The sequence below is a fragment of the Anabrus simplex genome, chromosome 10 (genome assembly GCF_040414725.1).
Source record: "Anabrus simplex isolate iqAnaSimp1 chromosome 10, ASM4041472v1, whole genome shotgun sequence".
NCBI classification, from domain to species: domain Eukaryota; kingdom Metazoa; phylum Arthropoda; class Insecta; order Orthoptera; family Tettigoniidae; genus Anabrus; species Anabrus simplex.
The window spans coordinates 44,766,194-44,787,684 of record NC_090274.1 but is presented as its reverse complement, the minus strand read 5'-3'; the positions used below and the strand labels follow the sequence as shown (position 1 = coordinate 44,787,684).

The following is a 21,491-nucleotide window of genomic DNA, read 5'->3' as shown; positions in this document are numbered from 1 at the left end:
TTGACAGTCTATACCAACTTAAGTGCGGTAATACTAGCTTTTTGAGATTTTGATTCAATACTACACAATAAAACTTTCGCCAAAAGAACAATATCACACGTGTTTTACAATTAAATTGAAGTACGGTGTGATTATGCAATTAAAATCATTTAGTATTTGATTACGCACTAAGAAATTAACAGATACTAAATAGACAGCCAGAGTGACGAATGCGCGCGGCAAGCGGGTGAATCATGGCTGTGTCCATTACCTTGGCAAAAGAAATATACCCTTGCTACCCTTCCTTACAGCACATGCAAAGTCTCCACTACTTGGTGTGGCGCTAAACAAATCTGTTAGCCTCGACTTTTGTGAGTATTTCCGATAATAATTTTGTTATTAATTCAAGAAAATAAGGAAAAGATTTAGCTGATAAGACAACAGGGGTTGTACATATTGTTCTTTTAAATAATTACTGGTTTCAGCCGACTGAAATGGAATAAAAATGCAATATTTTCTCCACAAATTTTGGGGACAACTGCTCCCCCCTCCCCCCCTAAAACCTCCACTAATCGCCGCTACTGTCCTCCCCTCACACAAAATATGTGTACTAGGCCTAACATTATATTTTGTTCAATTAAGTGTTCCGAACACGCTTTAAAAAATGATTAACCGTACCATAATTTAGATCAATTTTGTTGTATAAAGTTGGGAAATATGTGATTACACGTCTTTATTACGGTGAGTTTTAAAAGCTGTTCAAACCCACGCCGCTTTCCGCCATTACACATCAAAAGACAAAATAGTTCACCGCAAGATGGCGCCTCGATCGCAGACCGGTTCGTGTCCTGTCCAGCGCAGCGCTTATTCTCTTTGGACTTTGGTCCAGTCAGTGTCCACACCAGGTCCACACTGGCCCACACCGTGCACACCGTTTCGTCCTGGGAGGAACGTCACGTCCATCCTCTTTCTTTGTTCGACGCTGTCTAACTCGGCAAGTGCTACGAGGCGGTTCGAAGCGTATATGTAACAAGGAGCGACAGGTAGGGCTATGAATTTGGATGAACAATATTTTAAGTCTACGGATAATTGACTGAATATAGTATATTGTTTGCTTTTGAAGGTTGTAAGATTTTGTTTAGTTAAAAATTTATCGCTGTCACGATGTTGAAAGCTGGAATAGGCCTAGGTATCTCTCAAATTGATATCAGTTGGAACGTAATTAGTACATAAGGAAATATTCTTTTAGCTGTGAAGTAGGTAGTGTTATATTTACAGAAATATCTGGAGTGGAAAAACACTACGAGTATTTGCATTCACTGTTCGCTAAGTTATTCATTTTTCTGTTTTTGTCCCCATTCAACTTCACTAAAAGGAACCATACGTTGCATTGTGGAAAATTGCGAAGGGATACAAATAAAAGTTTAAACATCGTACTTCAGTTAGACCTACTTTACATGTTCGTAAATTTATTTTTAAATATTGATTAGCCGCTTCTTAAGATTTAACAGCGTTCATATGTAGGACAGTAAAAAAATATTTCATGATCACTCCTTCATGAATGGTTGCTTAAAAAATTCTCATACCCCCAGAATATTTGATTTAAATTAGGTACGTTTGTAAGTAGAACAATTAGACCTAGAATGGATTTACAGTTTCACTTGGAACTCATTTTCCTTAGACACGATTGGGAAGTTACATATCGGTAGATCCCAGAACATGAGGTACCTACCGTATTCATTGTATATCCTGAGTATCTTTTCGTCCTACAATTTTTGGGCCCTTATTGAAAATACCGGGGTATCTGACCTAATGCTAGGCCAAAATAAATTACAAAACATTGTTTCATAATTTGCATTTTTTCTTTTGTTTTGTTTAAAAAGATCTATTGCCCCTACTTGCGCCATAGACCTATGTTAGGAACCTGCGTGTGTTTGGAAATTGCGGAAGTGTAAAGTGTCGAATGTGAGGAAAGGAACGTTAGGTACGACACAAACACCCAGTCCCCAGGCCAGGGATATTAATCATTTACAATTAAAATCCCCTGGTCTGGCCGGGAATCGAACCCGGAGTCGCCGGGTGACTCATTGCCCCTACACCGCGGGGCCGGACACACAATTCGCTTAAACATGCTTCAGGCTTACGTACACTTTCCTCTTAAGATTAGAGATCAATAAATAATTCCAAACTGTAGCTCATGTTACGGGGTGCCGTAAATTAATGTAGGATGCACCTCATATATTCTAAGTAATTACTCTATCGGCGAATACACAAATTTGGAGGCTGTTGCTAAGAAAAATGCCTATTGTGGAAGTACCACCCTCATTCCCAAAGTTTCCATACTGTGTTCAGATTCCCTTAGCTGTGGAAGTGTGAAGTAAATAGGGTATTTACAGATCGCGGATAAGGAAAATTATATAGTTGGAAAACAGAGTATTTGCATTCACTGGTCGGCAAGTTCTATTCCTTTTTTCTTTCCCATTCAAACTCCCTTAAAGGGAACCGTGCGGTCCCTTGCGAGAAAAATTGAGACGTGAGGACCTTACGGTAGAATGGGTCTGATATGAAGCGAGATGAAAGTTCGTAGCAAGCAAAGGGGACACGGTAGCAAGTTTTTGATGACCGGAAGCCCTTCTTGACGTCAGGCTAATTAAGAGGATTTTACTGAGGTGAAACGAACGTTGCGATACACAATGATGGTAGGGAGAGGGTGGAACCAATAGTACAAAGGTGTCCGCTCAAGTTAGTCTACATCCAGACGAATCGTAATCAACAGCGTCGTATGCTCTCGCTCCATATTCAGAGCACTGCGGAGAGGTTTGCAGGTGAAATCCAGGTTTTTGGCTCGCAATGTCGTTGAGAAATTGAAATTTTTTCGACCTATGCGACTTGAACTAACAAACCACGGTAGACCTAAACGCCTTAACTATCATGGTCACAATGCGGGCTAGACTTATTATTTTTGTAAGGAATTTAAAATTTACTAAATGACAAACCCTTTAAATAGGCCTACTGTTTTCGTATAATTTGAAAATTTTATACGTCTATTTTGAAGAAAATGGCAAAAGACCGGTACTGTCCAATGGCGCCTAAACCAACATGTTCATGAAAATGTTTGGCTATTAACGAATACGCTACCGGCATTTTATTAACTATTCCGGGTATTGTTGCCATTGATGCTTTCACGGCCCGTACTTATAAAGACCCGCCCAGGACCCGCCAAGACCGTTCTAGCGTGCGCCACCACCCTGCCGTTTTCACAGACCGCCTGGCTAACATACGCTAGATATGCGCTGGTTAGATAATTTTAATATATTTGAGTCATTCGGTGCTCAAAATTAAAATGTAAATACTGCAATACTGTTTATTTAAATGATAGTCTTCATTAAATACTGCCAGCATAATTGCATCAATTACATCGGAGTGTAAATGTTTAGATTGACTATCACGTAGTCTCGTGCATGAGCAGAATACCTGGATCAAGATAGCTACAATATTGTAGTGGTTATGGTCCTAAGCCCTGAGGGGAATACATTGAAATGTTATTTTAATTTCTTACGTAGTATTCCCCCACCCAGAAACTCATTCCTACCGGCCCTCTGACGAAAATTTCTGGGGAGAACACTGATGTTGATAAACAGAATACCGATATTTAACTTTCCTGCATTAAACTTTTCATTAACTTTTCGTGTTTTCGTTAAAAAATTTCGGTTTGCGCATGCGCAAGGACTCAATTAGTGTACGGTACCGTACGCAAATTCGCAGTGCCGAATACGAAGCTTTCTTATTTCTTCTAAAAATGGACTTATCAAATCGCAAGCGAAAGTTCTAATATTCTGTATTTCTTAAAATCTGTATGGGTTTCTTTTAGCTGTGTTCTAATGTAGTTTTATTTCCAGCTTTGCTCCTCACTGAAAACCTAACCTTCCGTAATCACTTGTATATCATCAAAATAATACGATCCTAACTAGGTTATATTAAGATTTTCTTTTCTTTATTTTGCAATTTTACCAATATGTTGGGATTGTTGTATAGCCTCAGGCACAATAACTGAAATTGCTTGATTTGATAGTAAAGACAAATACACACATGGAATGTTGAGTCACCAGCTGTGGAGTTTGCTGCGGTCAAGATGTGGGCTACCACTAGACTAAGGTTACTCCTTATCGATAGTTGGTTTTGTGAAAGTCAAGCCGTAAGTGTTTTGAGCTACCAGAGTAGCTTGCTGTGCTGTCGATGCTGTTTCAAAACTTATGTCTTGGGTTCTGCCACTGCAATACTCAACACCTCATCAGTGGAAATAGTAGCTGCGGGTTCAACAAATTAAAGTCCTTCTTTATGGCTAAACGGGTAGAATGTTTGCCTTTGGTCCGATGGCCCCGGTTCAATTCTTGAAATCAACCTCCTCGTACTCTTAATTCCCCTCTCTTCGGAACTGGGTGTTTGACATCTTCATTGGGTCACCACCAAGCCTTTCCAGAGGCTATGCACTGCATTAGTAATTATCATCAAATGAACATGTGGAAATTTACAGCGTTACAAGCGGTCCTACACGTTTTTCACTGGTTTATTGGCCTTCTCGCTAAATCAGTGGTGGTGTCCGACCCACGATCACGGGTTCAATTCCAAACCACAAAGGAGAATACTGAACCTGAAAGATTACATTTCATGTTAGCAGATCTATGCATAAAAAGAAAATTATACTACTCCTATAATGGCTATAACAGCAGACATTGCAGGGTCTTCCTACAAGGAGTGAAATACTAGCACTCTGTTATCTATATAATTAAGTCAGAAGTATGAGATGAGGAAGTATAAGGAACACATGGTTGCTCTCTCCCTGGTTAGCAGTGGCGATCTAACGGACCGAAGCTTTGCATACCTATCCCCTCGGTCCCCTCACCTACCTGATATACAGCAGAGAGTCTAGAGAGGGACGTACCGCCAGGGCTGCAATGTCGGTCTCCAATGCCTTGCACTCAGAATTACGAGATGTTTTTCCTCTTTGCTTTAAAGATTTATAAATGGAACAGTGTGTCAGGTGTTTGCAGATGCTTACATTATAATGTTCTTTAAGATTTTCATTGTCTGGTGTGTGGGCTTCACAGATAGCATTGGTAGCCCTCAGCATAAGCAACTGGCCACCAGTTGCTAGGAATCTGTTATAAAAAATATTGCCTGTAATTAGTGGAGCCGGCTTTCTGATAATTTGTAATATTTCTGGCAATTTCAGGCCCAATTACTGTCAATGAGGACTGAATGTCGTGTGGGGGCATTCTCAAAAAAATTTTGAAAGCCTACTGTATCATGAATTAAAAGTTGTGACATAAGTGTTCTCTCCAGACTTAATTCTAAATGCCTTTCCATAGCCATAATGCGCAGGTAGTTCTAGAAAATTTATCCCAAGAGTACCACTATTACATTAGAGTGAAATAGCACTCTAAAATACATTGCTTTTACGAGGGTCGAGTCATAAGTGATGGCAACTAATTTTTCTCGCGAACAGGAGACAACACGGAAAATCTAAGATATGTATTTGGAAATATAGGGCATGTACTTAATGCACAGTGCCTTTAAGACAAATTCTGACTTTGGGAGATTCTCGTAGGAAAGTGACAGAACACAGGCCATTGATAAACATTGTTTTATGGTATGGACAGCAAATACACAAGACTATGTACAAAGGACAGGTCTCCACTGGTTACAGACCTTCAAAATAATCACCCAAGGTTTCCATTGTGTGTTGCCAGCGGTGGGGCAGGCGCTGAATACCATTCACTGCACGTGTATCGCTAACCTGCGACACCTCTCTCCGAAATGCTGTTCAGATGTCCTCTGTTAGCAAACTATTGTCAACGTAATGGCTTCTTTACTTTGGGGATTAGATCATAGTCACATGGGCTCAGATCAGGCGAATAAGGTGGGTGTGGAAGAACCTCTCATCCCCACCATTGTAAGCGATGGTGAACAATGGCTACTGTGTGAGGTGTCGCGTTATCGTGTAGGATTATGTCGTTGTCCAAAAGATCTGGACGTTTGATTCGCACTGCACGGCGCAACTGGTACAACAAAAAGGAATTCTAATAAACTGCATTGACAGTGTGCCCCTCGCGCACTGGATGACACAAGAACACCGTGAACATCGTATGCCAGGATTACCATAACCTTACTGGGCGAATGATTTTGTCGAATCTTGTCTCCGTGCTGATACCTGACAATGCCATTCACTTGACTGTCTCTTCAGTTCAGGTTCATTCGCACATGCCCATGTTTCATCGACTGCAATAATGCGATTCAACATGGCTTGTCCTTCTTGCTGAAACCTCTCCAGATTGATCCGACATGTTTCATAACGAGTCCACTTCTGTACCTCAGTTAAGTGACATGGCACCCACTTTGCACAAAGTTTACGCATCTGTAGATCCTTGTGTAAAATGCGCCGTATTGTCGCTGCTGGTATTGCTGTATTTTCTTGCAATTCCACTAGTCGGCGCCTGTCCTCGTAAACACTGATCGATCAACATTATCCGTCCCTGGCATGCACACCTAATGCTTCCTGCAGCTCTGCATTGCATTGGCGTGCATTTCTGTCACAGAGAATGCTATTTTAATATACGATCGTTGCTCCTGCTTGTTGACTTCCATTTTGTGACTCGCTCACACTCTGAACTTGGGGGCACGCTTAGACGCACACTGTTGTTAACATGCACCACCTAGTGGCATCATACGCAAGTACATACCGTACGTTTCCAAATGCAAATCTTAGGTTTTCCGTGTTGTCTCCTGTTCACAAGAAAAAAATAATTGCCATGACTTACGACTCAACCTATGAATTGTAGTTTTGAGGCTTCTTTTAATGCTTTTCTATATTTTAGTGAATACTTTTTGCCACTAGAACATACAACACAATAAACACATAATAAAAAATGCATACATTTTGATTACTCAATACATAAACTAAATTTACAGTAGCTTACCATATTGAATAAATTCCAGAGTTTCTGAAATGAAAATAACTAAGCAGAGTTCTGAAATGTGTACTTAGTACAGCGTAACATTTTGACAATGTAACTTTTTAAATTAACACAGAAATAACTGAACTCCTTTCATATGCTCTACTTTGGGGTTTCCATGTGCACAGTCCAGACAAGAGAAAACAGCATGTTCTCTGCAAATGTAACTTGAACAGTGCACACACATTGGTTTGGTCTTTGTTCTTTTTCATTCTACAGAAAACACATATTCCCCATTACTGCTGTTCTCAATTCATTGCCTATCCTTGGAAACTCCTGGAGCCTTATTTTGATGCCATGGGGAATGCATGCATGTGATGTGGTCTCTGCTTAATTCTGTAGAAATACACCCACAGTATCTTCTGCCTGTTGTAAGGGATGTCCAGGTAATGATTTTAGAACCATGTACTTCATGCTGTGTTTGTTCGTTCATACTGCCTGCTTTACATTCTAGATTTGTTCATAACCGCTGATATTTAGAAGGGAGTAGAACAATAGTGACAGTTGTTGACTCTTGAAACTGTTATTTATATCACCTTTCATGTATGCATGTCCAACCCTTGTTCCAGTTCTCTATGGCAGTGGTGATGATTGGTGGAGCGTGGCAGTCGTTCCCCACATTTTTATTCTAATTTAGCTGCCTGAGACTAGGAATTATAGAAATTATAGCGGGGGTATATTGTTGCCAAGGGCATGGGCACATGTGTGATTCATCCGCTTGCTGCACGTATTCGTCTGGCAGTGTCTTAAGTGTGAGTTTGTTAGTGTGTGGTCAGATACTAAATATTAAATTCTATAATCACACCATACTTCTATTTAATTATACATGTGTAATTATTGTTCCTTATAAATTTTTACTGTATGGTATTGAATTAACTCAATAATAATAATAATAATAATTACTATTACCGTACTTAAGATGGTAGACTGTGAACATTTACCTCCGGCAAAATTGACTCAGAGCATCAAAGCTTACCCTTTTATAGCTGCCCCCCCCCCCCCCCCCACTTCTAATTCCCAATCACTGCTACTGCTCTACGGGGTTGGGTACCTCCTGTGGGTGGGGGATACAGATGAATACATCCACAGTATCTTCTGCCTGTTGTGATGATTTTAGAACAATGAGACTACTAGTACAATTATGTGAGGAACCCATGGGTCAACTTTCCCTGCAATGAGTACCACTATGTGAGGACCACCATGGATCCATTACCTAGGAGTAGTACCCTTGAGGAACACCATGGGTTTGGGCATTGCCTGTACTTACTATCGTGTGTATTCCACAGAGACGGGGCAGGAGTTGGCGGCATTCGGCTGCGCAGGCTTATGTCCATGTGCCGTAACACTGCGCTGGAATGTCGGTTCCCCTTTGTTAAAATAGGCCTGCACTACCTATGAGAAACTTCATGGGTCTGCAGTGCCTATGATTAGTACCACTGTGACCACCACGGGAATATCAGCGCCCGTGTTTAGTACCTTTATGTGCGAAACACCATGGGTTTGTTACCTATGAGTGCTGCCATTGTGACATACCATGGGTCTAAATTTCCTGCAATTAGTGCCACCATACGAGAAACATGAGTCTGTTACCTGTGATCAGTAGCACTTTAGGAGTACCATGGTTCTGCTTTACCAGTAATTTGTACGATTGAGGGGCCGGTGACCTGGAATTTGGACTCCTTTAGATAATACGTATCATCCCAGTAATGAAGGCAATGAGAGTTGGATTCACTGATCGTTTCACGATCATTTTTTCATCATTCGTTTTAGACTGTAGTCAGTGGATACATTTTGAAGTTTCATTTTGTTGCACCTCATACCATTAGGGGCTGATGACCTTGCTGTTAGGTCGCTTTCAACAGTCATAATCACAGGGTTGGGTATGAAGTGATAACTCTTCGTAGCGAGTTTTTACAACCAGGCCCTTCCTGAGGTCGAAGGAGTTAAGTGAGATATATGATAGTAGGAAGAGGGAGGAAACCCAGCACTGGCCCATCGAGTACTCCTATTGCATAGCACCAAGGGGTCTGCTCAAGGCTTAGTTGCCATCTGACGGACGAATCCTGAACAGTCATATGCGCTCGCTCCATATGAATACTGTGGAGAGGCTTTTGGCATGCAATCTAGTGATTAGAAATCTACTCACCAGGCAAGTTGGCCATGTGGTTAGGGGTGCACAGCTGTGAGCTTGCATCTGGGAAAGAGTAGGTTTGAATCCCACGACCACTTCCTTCCCAATCGTAGGCCTTTCCTGTCTCGTCGCCAGAAGACCTATGTCGGTGCAACGTAAAGGGAAAAAATCTACACCTTTCATAAGGTGGTGACATGTAAATATATCTTCATGCAAGGAATAATGTAATAAAACTTTGTGCGATGAGTACGATATGAAAATTAGCCTTTTCCTAGACTGGAGTGGTGTCAATAGGTACGAAACCAAACAATTGAGTGTCATGTTGGAACAGGTGGATCATTTCAAGCATTTAGCATGTGTGTTCTCACAGGATGGTGGGATAGTGATATTGCAGCAAAGGTCATGCAGTGAGCTCGCCGTTCCGATCAGGAGTATTCTGTAAGAAAAGTCCACACCTTGACAGAACTATCTTTACACCGGTCTGTTTTCAAACCAATTTGGCTTTATGGGAGTGAAAGCTGGCTGGACTCAGGATATCTTATAAGTTAGAAGACATGAATATAGTGAATGATTGCTAGTACAAATAGGTGTGTACGGCAGGACCACGAACCTACTACGCTGTCATAACTGGGAGGAGGATAGGAGGTTCCGAAGTGGCTTGCCGGCAGATTTGAGTGAAATAGATTAGCTCTCGCGGACCAAACAACCCTCTGTGGCTGGGGGGGGGGGGGGGTGGAGGACATAGACAAAGAATACATCCACGATATCCCCTGCCTGTTGTAAGAGGTGGCTTGAAGGAATGCTGAATTTTGAACCATGAAATTACCTGTGATTGGTACCATCACGTGAAGAACACCATAAGTCACTTTACCTTGTGTCTGTGGATGGATCACTATGGGTTTACCAGTACCTGTGCATAGTATCCACTATGACGAAGGCTCTCCTCTGACGAGGTTTGATTGGAACACCACTAAGCAGATAGAGGCTATATTTGGAGTGTTTCAGCATCTGATTATGGACATTGTGGGTCTGGATGCTGCCTGTGATTAATACTACTATATGAGCGATGCTGTGGGTCTGCATTGTTTGTGATTAGTATATTACCTGCGAGTAGTACCACAATGTGAGGAACACCACGAGTATATCTATATATTAAGAAAATTTTGAAAACTAAAGTCAGTCTAGCCATTCTATCTGGCCGATTTCCTTCATTCTTTTTTTAACTGAAAGGTATTCATGCACAGATTTGTCATCAGGTACTGAAAATCACTTAACTTCCGCCTTCCTCAAATTATTTGATTTTTCAGTTTATCTCTCTGAAGCAGTTGTATCTTTGGTTCTAATTGAGGTATGGAGTTCGTTTTGGCCTAAGAACACTCAGTGGTTCAAGCTCTTTCATTTCAGCTCTTAACTATTCAAATTGGTTGATTCTGAGGAAAGTTATGAGTGCACATTCGACATCTCATTTCTTCAACATTTTTTCTCATTGAAGCAATCATATCTTTTGTTCTAATTGAGGTACACAGTTAGTTTTGGTCTACAAACACTCGGTGAATCAAGCGCTTTCTTTTGAGGTAATAACTACTTAAATTGGTAGATTCTGAGAAAAGTTATGAGTACATTTGTCTCCATGACGAAGATCTTTGAAGGACTTTTTAACAGTTCGGCGCGTAGTGTTGCTCCAGGGAACATTTAGTTCAATTTCTTTGTGAGATGTATTTTCAAGTGTTTTGACATATTACATTCTATTACCACAGCAGATCATGTGCTTTATTTCATTAACTTGAGACTTTGCATATATGTCCGTGAGGATAGTAACGAACAACAGCATACTTTGTACATTGCGGGCGGAGCCAGCGGGAAACTGCTAGTTACTTGTGATTAGGACCGTGGGCAGATACATTAAATAAATAAAGTGCAGATCTGAAAATGGCTATCACTGGTTCTGACCCCTTAAATCTTTCGTTGAAAGACGAGTGCAGATAAATAATTTGCGCTGTTCAGATAGTATAGAGCCTCCGTGGCTCAGGCGGCAGCGCGCCGGCCTCTCACCGCTGGGTCACTCCATGCGAGATTTGTGCTGGACAAGGCGGAGGTGGGACCGGCTTTTCTCCGGGTACTCCGGTTTTTCCTGTCTTTCATTCCAGCAACACTCCAATATTTCATTTCATTAATAATTCATTAATCATTTCATTAATCCAAAGACTGAAATCACGACATCCACTCCTTTGTGATGCTGCTCTGAAGACTTCAACCAACTTCAATGCTTTGGAGGAGTGGAAAGGCTGCTGGAATAACTCCTGATTTGCCCCTGCATAACATCTTTAGAGGGGAAAAAATTGCAAATGGATCCGAACTGCCACGTGCAACTCGGTCCAGACTGAACAGGATCAGGACAGGTCATGGAAGGTGCAAAGATTTTCTCTGCAAGTGGAACTTTGTACCATCTCCAGAATGTGACTGTGGAGCCTCTCGCCAGATTATTCGCCACATTGTAAGCGAGTGTCAACTACGGGCTTACCCTGGTAGTTTGGAAGTCTTACCAAAACTCTACCTACATAATTCACCCGTTGATTTCAGTGAATCTGTCAAAGATTTCTTGGCATTATGATAGACGAACATCTTTCTTGGAAGCAGCAGGTTACCAGCATCTCCAGGAAAGTATTTGTGACACTTCACTCAGAAGATTCCGCAACATATTTTCTCGTATTAAAAGAATGGCTCATTTTCACTCTGGTATTACCTCATTTTGACTACTGTGACACCATGTACGACGACCTGACTGCTACTCTTAACAACAAACTACGAGCGCAAAACGCCTGTGTTTGCCATATGTGACCTACGTTACTTTGACAGTGTTACACCTGCCTACGATGAACTTGGTTGGCTAAAACTCAAACAGCGCCGTAATCTTCATGCTTTATGCCTTCGTCGAATACTCTCCTCATGCTCACCTCCCTACTTGTACAGTCAATTTCACCACCTCATTCAATCAGTTTTGGAACACGGTCAAAATCTGATACTCTTATCTATTCCACCTCACCACACCACACGATACACTCATTTATTTCTTCGGCACGACAATGGAAAGCATTACCCATCTCTTTCAGAGGAGCCTCACCTGCTATTTTTAGGCAACTTTGTCACCGCTACCTACTAAGTAATGCTATGGAAATATTGTAGATTTAGCTTTCCTCAAACTATAGACTTTATATAATCCTACAATCACAGGAATAGAACCAGCTTTTGGGTGGTTAGGCCGTGTGCATTTTGCAGAGTTTCGCCCAGACGTGCCAGTTGGGCTCATCAGCTGGATTGGCACGCCCCTCCAGGACTGCTTAGCAGTGGCAGACCAAGCGCATGGTCCCGCCGTGTTAGCAAATAGGGATTGCTAACCTGCTAAAAAAGAAGTGAATTCTCAGTTTCAATAAAAAAAATAAAAATAATAATCCCACTGTTATTACCAAGGATAATAGAAATTAGCTAATCATGTCATAATTGTATAAATAATCTTCATAAACACCACCATCATAGTCATTCTCCTATTTTTATTTTTTATCGTATTGTCTTGTTTAGTAGTTGAAAAATGTTTCAATAGTATTTATTTCAATTTTGCACATGTAGAAACTGTATTTTCTGGTTAGATGGAAGAGAGGGCCTAATGGCCTTAATCTTGCCAGACAAAATAAATCTGTTGTATTGTATCTCCAACAGCGGAAGCACTACAGTTGGACATTCAGATATAACACTAATGCCTGAAGTGAATCAATGTTTTATTGTTGTGTATATATTGTATATTATGTATATAATTTCTTCCATACGCTAATAATAATAATAATAATAATAATAATAATAATGCTCATTGCCCCAGAAGAGTGCGATAGGCTTTGGCAGCCAGCACAATTCACATCCTCGCTGCTAGAACGGGGCTTCATTCAATCCATTCCTGACCTGGTCTAATGACTGGAAACAGGCTGTGTATTTTCTTCATTCAGATAGTATACTTAGAGAGATGAATTTCATTTTGAATGGTATTGAACTGTGATTACAAATAAATTATAAATTAAAATATTTCCACCTTTTCGATACTAAATCAAGTAATGTGGGTTACATTACATTGGAACTAGTTTCAACCTATTTTTTAAGGTCATCAGCACATTGTGCAACTCTCAATTTGGCTGATCTTAAAAAATAAGCCGAAACTAGTTCCACTAAATGTTTCTTCTGTAATGTAACTCACATTACTTGATTTTGCATTGAAAAGGTGAAAATATTTCTCATAATTTTTAATTTAATTGAGATAGTATACTGGTCTGAGGATTATGGTTTCATAGCTTTTCTTTGAACAACTTTTTCATAAAGTTACATATTTTCTTTTGGGAGGAGAGTTTCTTAATTAAATTGAAATAAGAAATTAAGTGGTTCAACCTATTCAATACAAGTAAATAAAGAAATGTAGTGTTATATTCTTATTTGCTTAAAAAGAGGTACCGGTTTTGACCACCAATCTGGGTCATAATCAGCCGATTAAAAATACAAAAACAGTGCATAGGAAAACACAGAATTAAAGGATAAGTCTTTCACAAAAGCAGTTCAAGAAGCAATATAAGACACTGCACGATTTTAAATCATAAAATCTGGAAGAAGTCTAAGATCAGTCAATTATATGCAGCAAGGCGCAAGTCCCTGAAGAGTAGCACAACACACGTAATGTCCGGCACTGTGCCTTAAAATGTTTACGAGAAGGTGTGAACAGTTCATTAAACAAGCTTGCAAACACTGCCAGGCGCGAAGTCACAACACGATTTAATAATTTTGAAGTCCAAAAATTGTGTAGAAGTCGACAAGTCGCTTAAATAAAGTAAGATGCTAGCTCCTGAAGATCAGCGCAACATACGCAATGTCCGGCACTGTGCTTTTAAACACCGATGAAACTCGGTGAATAGCTTAAAGAACAAGCCTGCAAATGCTTTAGTTGCGAAAATATATAGTACAAGTTAATATAATTGAAGTATATATCAATGTTGATAGGATCATGTAGATTCTTTAGAGATGCGGAATAGTTTTTTTTACCTCAACCCCTATTGTCTTATATTGCTTCTTAAACAGCTTTTGTGAAAGACATCCTTTAATTCTTTGTTTTCTTATGCACTGTTTTTGTATTTTTAATCGGCTGATGATGACTCAGATTGGTAGTCGAAACCGGTACCGCTTTTTAAGCAAATAAGAATGTAACACTACCTTTCTTATTTACTTCTATTCAATAGGTTGAACCACTTAATTTCTTATTTCAATTTAATTGTGATACAGTTCAATACGGAACATTATGAAATTTTTATCTTTAAAAGGAGTTTCTTGTTGCTGCGTGCCCTGTATTCTTAGTCACCTTTATGGGTGTAACTGGTTGCCTAAATTGTTTCTTGTATTTTCTAGGTATACACAACATTGAAAACAATCCCTTGAAGGTGGAATGTTCAGCTCTGTCCATTTCTGGTAGATCAAGCAGCTCAGAACAGAAGAGGTCCTGATGTCAACAAACTTTCCATCCGCATAGCAGACTCTACAAACTCAATTGCCACAGTCTCAAGTTTTCTATGTTACCTGCAACAAATTGTGATGGGAGATCATTTCTCTGTGCAAAAACAGGTCTGTGTTACTCCATTTTGATTTATAATGTTTTAATTACTTTTAGAAGTACCAAGAACCTCATTTATCTGGCCCTCATTAATCCAGATCTCCGGTTTATCTGGGTCAAAAAGAATACTTTATTTTTACTTGTACAGTATTTCTTTTACGGCGTTGACTCTTCTTGAATGTCTTTTCTGCCAAGGATAGTTAACGACAGGAATTGGAAGTAATTCAGTTATGGTCTATCAATGGTACCATCCTGGCGTTCGCCTAGAATTGAGAATGGGAAACAGTCGAAAACCTTTCCCAGGACGGGTGAGGTGGGATTCGAACCCACGCTCTTCTGAATGCAACGCACTATTAATTCACAGATGGTGAATTTGAAAATGAAACTAGCACTCCATTAGAAGCAACAATAACTCGTGGAGAGGTAACAATGCAGCTGGACAAACTGAAAGCCTATTTAGAATCCTTGAGTGAAACCACACCGGCAGAACTGTTAGTAAAACGTCTCCATGATCATGCTGCGTGCAAAACACTCTTCAAATTTAAAAGAGAAAAAAACTCACATTTTAGTGCATAAAACAGTCATAAATGTAAGAAAAGTGTTCTGATATTTTTTTGTACAATTGAACAATGTATTACCGTACAACTTGTGTTAATCGATTATATAACATGTACTGTATTTGTTTTTTTAGTGTTATCCGGATGATCTGGATTTTCTATAATCTGGATCAGTTCCTGTCCAGATAAATGAGGTTCTTGTGTAGCTCTTTTAATATTTTGGGTAGATTCTCCAGTTTGTTTTTAATATATTGTACATGAGCATATTTACCCATTCTTCACATGGAAATTTGCAGTGGATTACATATGTCCTTCAGGAATTCATGCAAAGTAACACGGCTCTATTCACATGTTTTATGAGACGTTAAAATATTTTCTTATGAAAGCAAGTGACCGTAACATGAAATATGAAGAAGCAAAACAATCGAGAAAGAGAGAATGTGGACTATTTCCAAATCTGTTGTACGGTGCAGTTCATGGTCCAAATTTGTGACATTCTTGATGGTTCTCAAGTTGCACATTGTATCTCTGACCACTGGCATGGCGTTCTGACGATGATACCTCCCTCAATATTTGGTCCATCGAAAAGAGTAAAATGGCTCTTTATATTTTCCCCGTTACCCACCTTGAAGTGACATGCACATGTCCTACGGGACTTGGACTAAAAATCCGATTTTTTGTAATCTGCCTTATAAATATGTACAATGCATAAAGGAATGGAGATAACATGTTCTTAAACATTTGTTATGTAGTCTTTTGATAGACCTAATATTAATGAAAGTAGTTGAGAATCATCCCATAAATACCAACCCCATGCGATTACCATGACATGGTATGCACCTGATACACAATCCTGAGTAGATTCCAAATACATACAGACTGACACCAAAGGGAAAAGTTCTACCTCGTTTCCTTCGTGTTCAGTTACATAAGGTGGGGTTAATTTTCAAGCTGAGTGAAATATTATGCATCAGATTTTCTCCTGTTAAGGATCCTTCAAATAACTGAAGGTCTGTAAGGGTGTCTGTCACTGGCTTGAGCATGAAGCCTGTAGAAAATAGTAATTTTGTCATTTTAAGAGTAAGCAAAATTATGCACATAACAAAAATTGTTTAATATGGTGGGGCGTTTCACATAGTCTACAAATTTTTACATATAATAAAGTGTAAGAGAAAATTGAAAAATCTCTCCTGGTTTTTCCTATAAACCTCCTATTTTGTTTGGTGATTGATATAAAATGCACTTTGGTGTTTGACTTCAATCTTCCTCGCAAGACAAATAGTTATTTGTATTTTAAAGTTTTAATGACCCAGATGCATCTATCTTTCACGTGTTTTGTAAGATTTATCATTGTATTAATCTTCACATCAAGATTTTAAGAATTTCTAATGCCCCAGCCAAATGTATCATTGATATGAACTTGATGTGAACTTTGATCACAATTATTTTTAACTATTAATTTTGTTTGCTTGCTTATGTGTGTGCATTGATGTTGTGTTTTTTGTATCTTGCACTTTTTGAACTATCAGCTGATGACCCAGATCTGGAGTACCATTTGTAAACGATATGTGATGTAACTCGCATGAGTATTCTTGTATTGTAATCTGGCTGGCTGGGCCTATTAGATGGCAGACTGAGTAAACTAAAACTCTCCTGGGCGTCTATGGCTGAGGTTTAATGAATTTTGCCGGGTAAACACCAATTGTCACCAGATTTCTTTTACGTGCCGAGTGTCGAATGGTCTTTTTCCGCCTTTCAGAAATCGGACTATCTCTGCCTGGTTTGAACCCGCTATCTTGGGATCCGGAGGTAGACACTCTACCACTGATCCAGAGGCAGTATTGGTAATGATAGAAGTATTAAGAATGAAAACTTTCTAACCTCCTAGTCTGTCTTGTTTGTAGTCCAAGTCGACTTTAATCTGGTATAACTTAAGTACTTAGATGTGCAAAAAAGGCAATTAATAGATTAGAGGTGGGGAAAGGAGATATTTGCTTCGGAGGTAGATGCCAGAGATTGACGTAATTTAAATGTGAAGGCAGTGTTAGATATCACCAGACTTCAGTACATCTGGAGGGAGAGATGGTTTTGGCACAACGTTAGGAAGTCTATTAATTTGGAAACAAGAGGCTCTAATGTTATTGGCTTTACATCCCACCGAGTAGTTTTACGGTTTTCTGAGACGCCAAGGTGCCGGAATTTAGCCCCGCAGATCTTTTACGTGCCAATAAATGTACAGACATGAGACTGACATATTAGAGCACCTTCAAATACCACCGGACTGAGCCAGCATCAAACCTGCCAAGTTGGGTTCAGAAGGCCAGTGCCCCAACTGTCTGAGCCACTCAGCCTGGCAACAAGAGGCTCTGAGGTTCACCCAGCTTGCACTAAAAGCAAGTCCCAGGTTAGTGGCTGGGCTTGTCACTCTTTCAAGAGCCTTCACGGGCTGTTCAGAAAGAGTTCCACCATTTTAGGTAGGATTAAGGCGGAAACACACTGCTATCACTTGAACGATCTCTGGGCTGAGTCAGTGTGGAGGGGAGGTTGTCACTGCATGCGGTGTGAAGACAGGAAACACACTGTCTTTGCGTTAACAGATCACAGTATGCTTTGTCTGATGGCAAGCTACGATAGTACATACAGTTCTGTCGCAGATGACTGTGGGTACATGAAAGTTTTTTTGCGGTGAATACCACAATTTAGTAAGGGAGCTAAATGGGCATCCAGAAAAATTTCAGATGTACTTCAGGTTGAAAAAAAAAAAAAAAATTCAACTACTTACATAATCTCAAGGATGAAATTGTTGGCCGAAGTACGCTCTGCATTTGCAACCGATTCCGAGGAATCCTACACAAGCTTTACAGATATGAGAAAATTTCAAAAATTACTTCAACTCGCTTGAAGGCTCCGCCATAGCAATTACCAACAGTTCATCATGGAAGAGTAAATTGAACAGAGAGGAAAAGAACTGTACGGTAGTGAATGGATCATACTATATTTATTCACCGATCTCGAAATAAACAGGATAATTTGTATTTGTGTAGGGTTTAATTTATTATGTACTGCTCCATAGCTAAATGGTTAGCATGCTGGCCTTTGGTCACGGGTCCCGGGTTTGATTCCCGGCAGGGTCGGGAATTTTAAGCATCATTGGTTAATTTCCTTGGCACGGGCTGGGTGTATGTGCCTTTATCATTTCATCATCACGACGCACAGGCCGCCTACGGGAGTCGAATCAAAAGACCTGAACCTGGCGAGCCGAACTTGTCCTCGAAACTCCCTATACTAAAAGCCATACGCTATTTCATTTCTTATTGGGATAATAATCATAAGCACAATTGTGGACTGTTTTCAGCAACTGAATGCCTATTAAAACTAGATACGCTATTTCATTATCATTGGGATAATAATCATAAGCACAATTTTGGATTGTCTTCAACAACTGAATGCCTATTCAAATTAGTATGTGATCTTTAATTCCTTTCCTATTTTGTACCATGCCTCGTGCCACATTTGCTGATTTCTATAGCTAATCGAACCTGTCATACAGATTCTCATGCACCCGCACCAATTCAAGTAACATTATCGCTAAAAGAAACCGTTCTGTTCGCACTTCACGTCTCCAGAATGTGCTAGAGCAGAAAAATGTGCTCCGTGTGAAGAGGGCTGTCACCGGATTCTATGTCACAGTGATGTCAGCCGACGTAAACAGCCGTAACATGAGTGCAGTGCGATCACTACATTTCATACAGTGTGGAAAAGGCATAGCACATCTTTCTTGACAGGTTCGATTGCATCACGATATGCGCAAACTCACGTGAAGTGACAGTGCCTTTACAGACTTGAAGTAGAAATGAAAAAGGCTCTGGACTCAATAGATTTTTTTTTCTGCATTTAGGGCTGTCACCCAAGTGGCAGATTCCCTGTATATTATTTTCCTAGTATTAAATTATTTCAAAAACTTGGAAAATTATTCAACATTACCCTTGTTGAATTATTCTATTCCCTAATTGATCTTATAAATGAATGTTTGCCCCAATTCATTCTTTTGAATTCAAACTTTACCTTCATATGATCTTTCCTAGTTTTAAAAACCCCTGTGAGTGGGGGACACATGAACAATACAGCCACGGTATCCCCTGCCTGACATAAGAGACCAACAGGGGTGACCTAGGTATGACGTTAGAACCATGAGACTACTTGTGATTAGTACAATTATGTGCGGAACACCACAGGTTGAACGTTACTTGAGACTAGTACCGCCTTGTGAGGAAAATCACGGTTCTACATTACATCGGAATAGTACCATTCTGTGAGGAACACTACAGGTCTGGGCGTTGCTTGTGGCGTCATTGTATTCCACTGGTCGGTTCCACTGTGTTCAGACTGGGTCTGCGTTATCTATGAGTAGTACCACTTTGAAAAATAAGATAGCTCTACATGTCTGTGATTAGTACCACTGTGACATCATGGGCCTGCGTTGTCTGAGTAGTGCCATTGTGTGAGGAACACCATGGGTTTGTGTTGCCTGTGGGTAGTGCCATAATGTGAATCACCATGGGTCTACATTGCCTATGATTAGGACTTGCATCCATCAATACTTGCAAAAAATGAAAATGATTGCTTACACAGGTATCCATCAGGCATGTTCAGACAAGACTTAATGTGCGGACCGTATCTGTTTTCTTACAAATTGTTAGCAGGAAGTCTGGGTACTGTTCAGTCCTTTCATCTTCTCAATGAGATGATGAATCTTCCTTATATCCACAGGATCCATTCTGCACAGCGAATAAACCTCGTGATCTGTACAAAACGTTCTGCACACTGCAGTAGTTCATGTAATTCTTTGATAATCACATACCTTCTTGTCACCTTTACACCAATCACCAGTTACTTGCTTTTTCCTCCATATACAACTTAGCAGTGTTTCTAACCAATGTAGACCAATAGGTCCTGCTGGCTTTATCATTTTCACACATCTCATCCATCCTTGCTGTTTTTTCACTTGTTAAACGGCCATTTCCACCTCTGCGATTGCAATATTACTAAATTTCTGGATCATCCTCATTTACCACTTCACTCTCTCCATCGTTTCTCACATTTTAGGAGTTTATCAAAATCTTTCCACCTATTCTATCTCCTTTGGGTCTGTTATTACATTTCCATTCTTTTCCTTCACTTGTTTCGTGTGGATTTTTTCTTTTATCATCCATTTCCTACTCTTGTGGGAATTTCTCCCAACATTTTTTCTTTTCCTCATTTACCACTTGATTCTCTTAATTTTCTGGTACTTGACCTTGCTTCTTATTTTCCTATCTGTTACATTCTTGCCATGCTTTCTTTAAACAACCTCCACCTTTTCATTCCACCAAGGTGTCACTTTTCCTTCACTCTTGCCAAAGTTCTGCCACAAATCTTCTCTGCACAGCTTACAGATGGGTTTTTAAAATTTTTTATTATTTTGACCATTCCATTTCTGATATAGTGATATAGCGATGTGCTGTTTTAATTCCTCCTGGGTTCTATTAATTTCCATACTTTTATTTTCTTGTCTTATTTCTTTACTCACAATTTTGCCACTACTCTGTGGTCTCCAAATGCCTGACCTGATAGTGCTGTTACATCCATTAGCAGTTTAAGATCAATTTTCTCAACCAAAAAACAAATTAAAAAAATAAAAACCTGTGTTCCCCCCCCCCGCCCTTTCACCCCAGTCGTATCTAGTGATCTTTCTACTATTCCTCTTTCTGAACCATTACCCACAATCATTACATTTTTCTCACAAAAATCCATTAACTTATCTCCCTCACTCGGTTAGGGGTGTGCGGCTGTGAGCTTGCATCCAGGAGATACTGGGTTCAAACCCCACTGTTGGGAGCCCTGAAGATGGTTTTCTGTGGTTTCCCATTTTTACACCAGGCAAATGCTGGGGCTGTACCTTAAGGCCACGGCTGCTTCCTTCCCACTCCTACACCTTTCCTATCCCGTCGTCGCCACAAGGCCTATCTGTGTCGGTGCGACTTAAAACAAAAAATCTCGCATTTTTCTCCATATCCAAATAAACCTATCATTTCTTTACCAACCTGTGTGTGTGTATTGGTCTATTAAACTGCTACTACTTAGGTTCAAATAAAATCAAGCAATAATGTGCAGACTTACTGGGAGCAAGCAACAGC

The 21,491-nt window shown here is 39.9% G+C and overlaps 1 long non-coding RNA gene across 1 annotated transcript in view; it reads left to right on the top strand.

Annotated features, from left to right (window-relative positions):
• Positions 1-890: 890 nt before the first annotated feature.
• LOC136882109 (uncharacterized) overlaps positions 891-21,491 on the top strand; it is a 35,271-nt gene continuing 14,670 nt past the window's right edge. Inside the window, exons 1-2 of the long non-coding RNA XR_010861094.2 lie at positions 891-1,022; positions 14,557-14,769. This is a non-coding gene — a long non-coding RNA (uncharacterized lncRNA). The remainder of the gene's footprint in view (positions 1,023-14,556; positions 14,770-21,491) is intronic.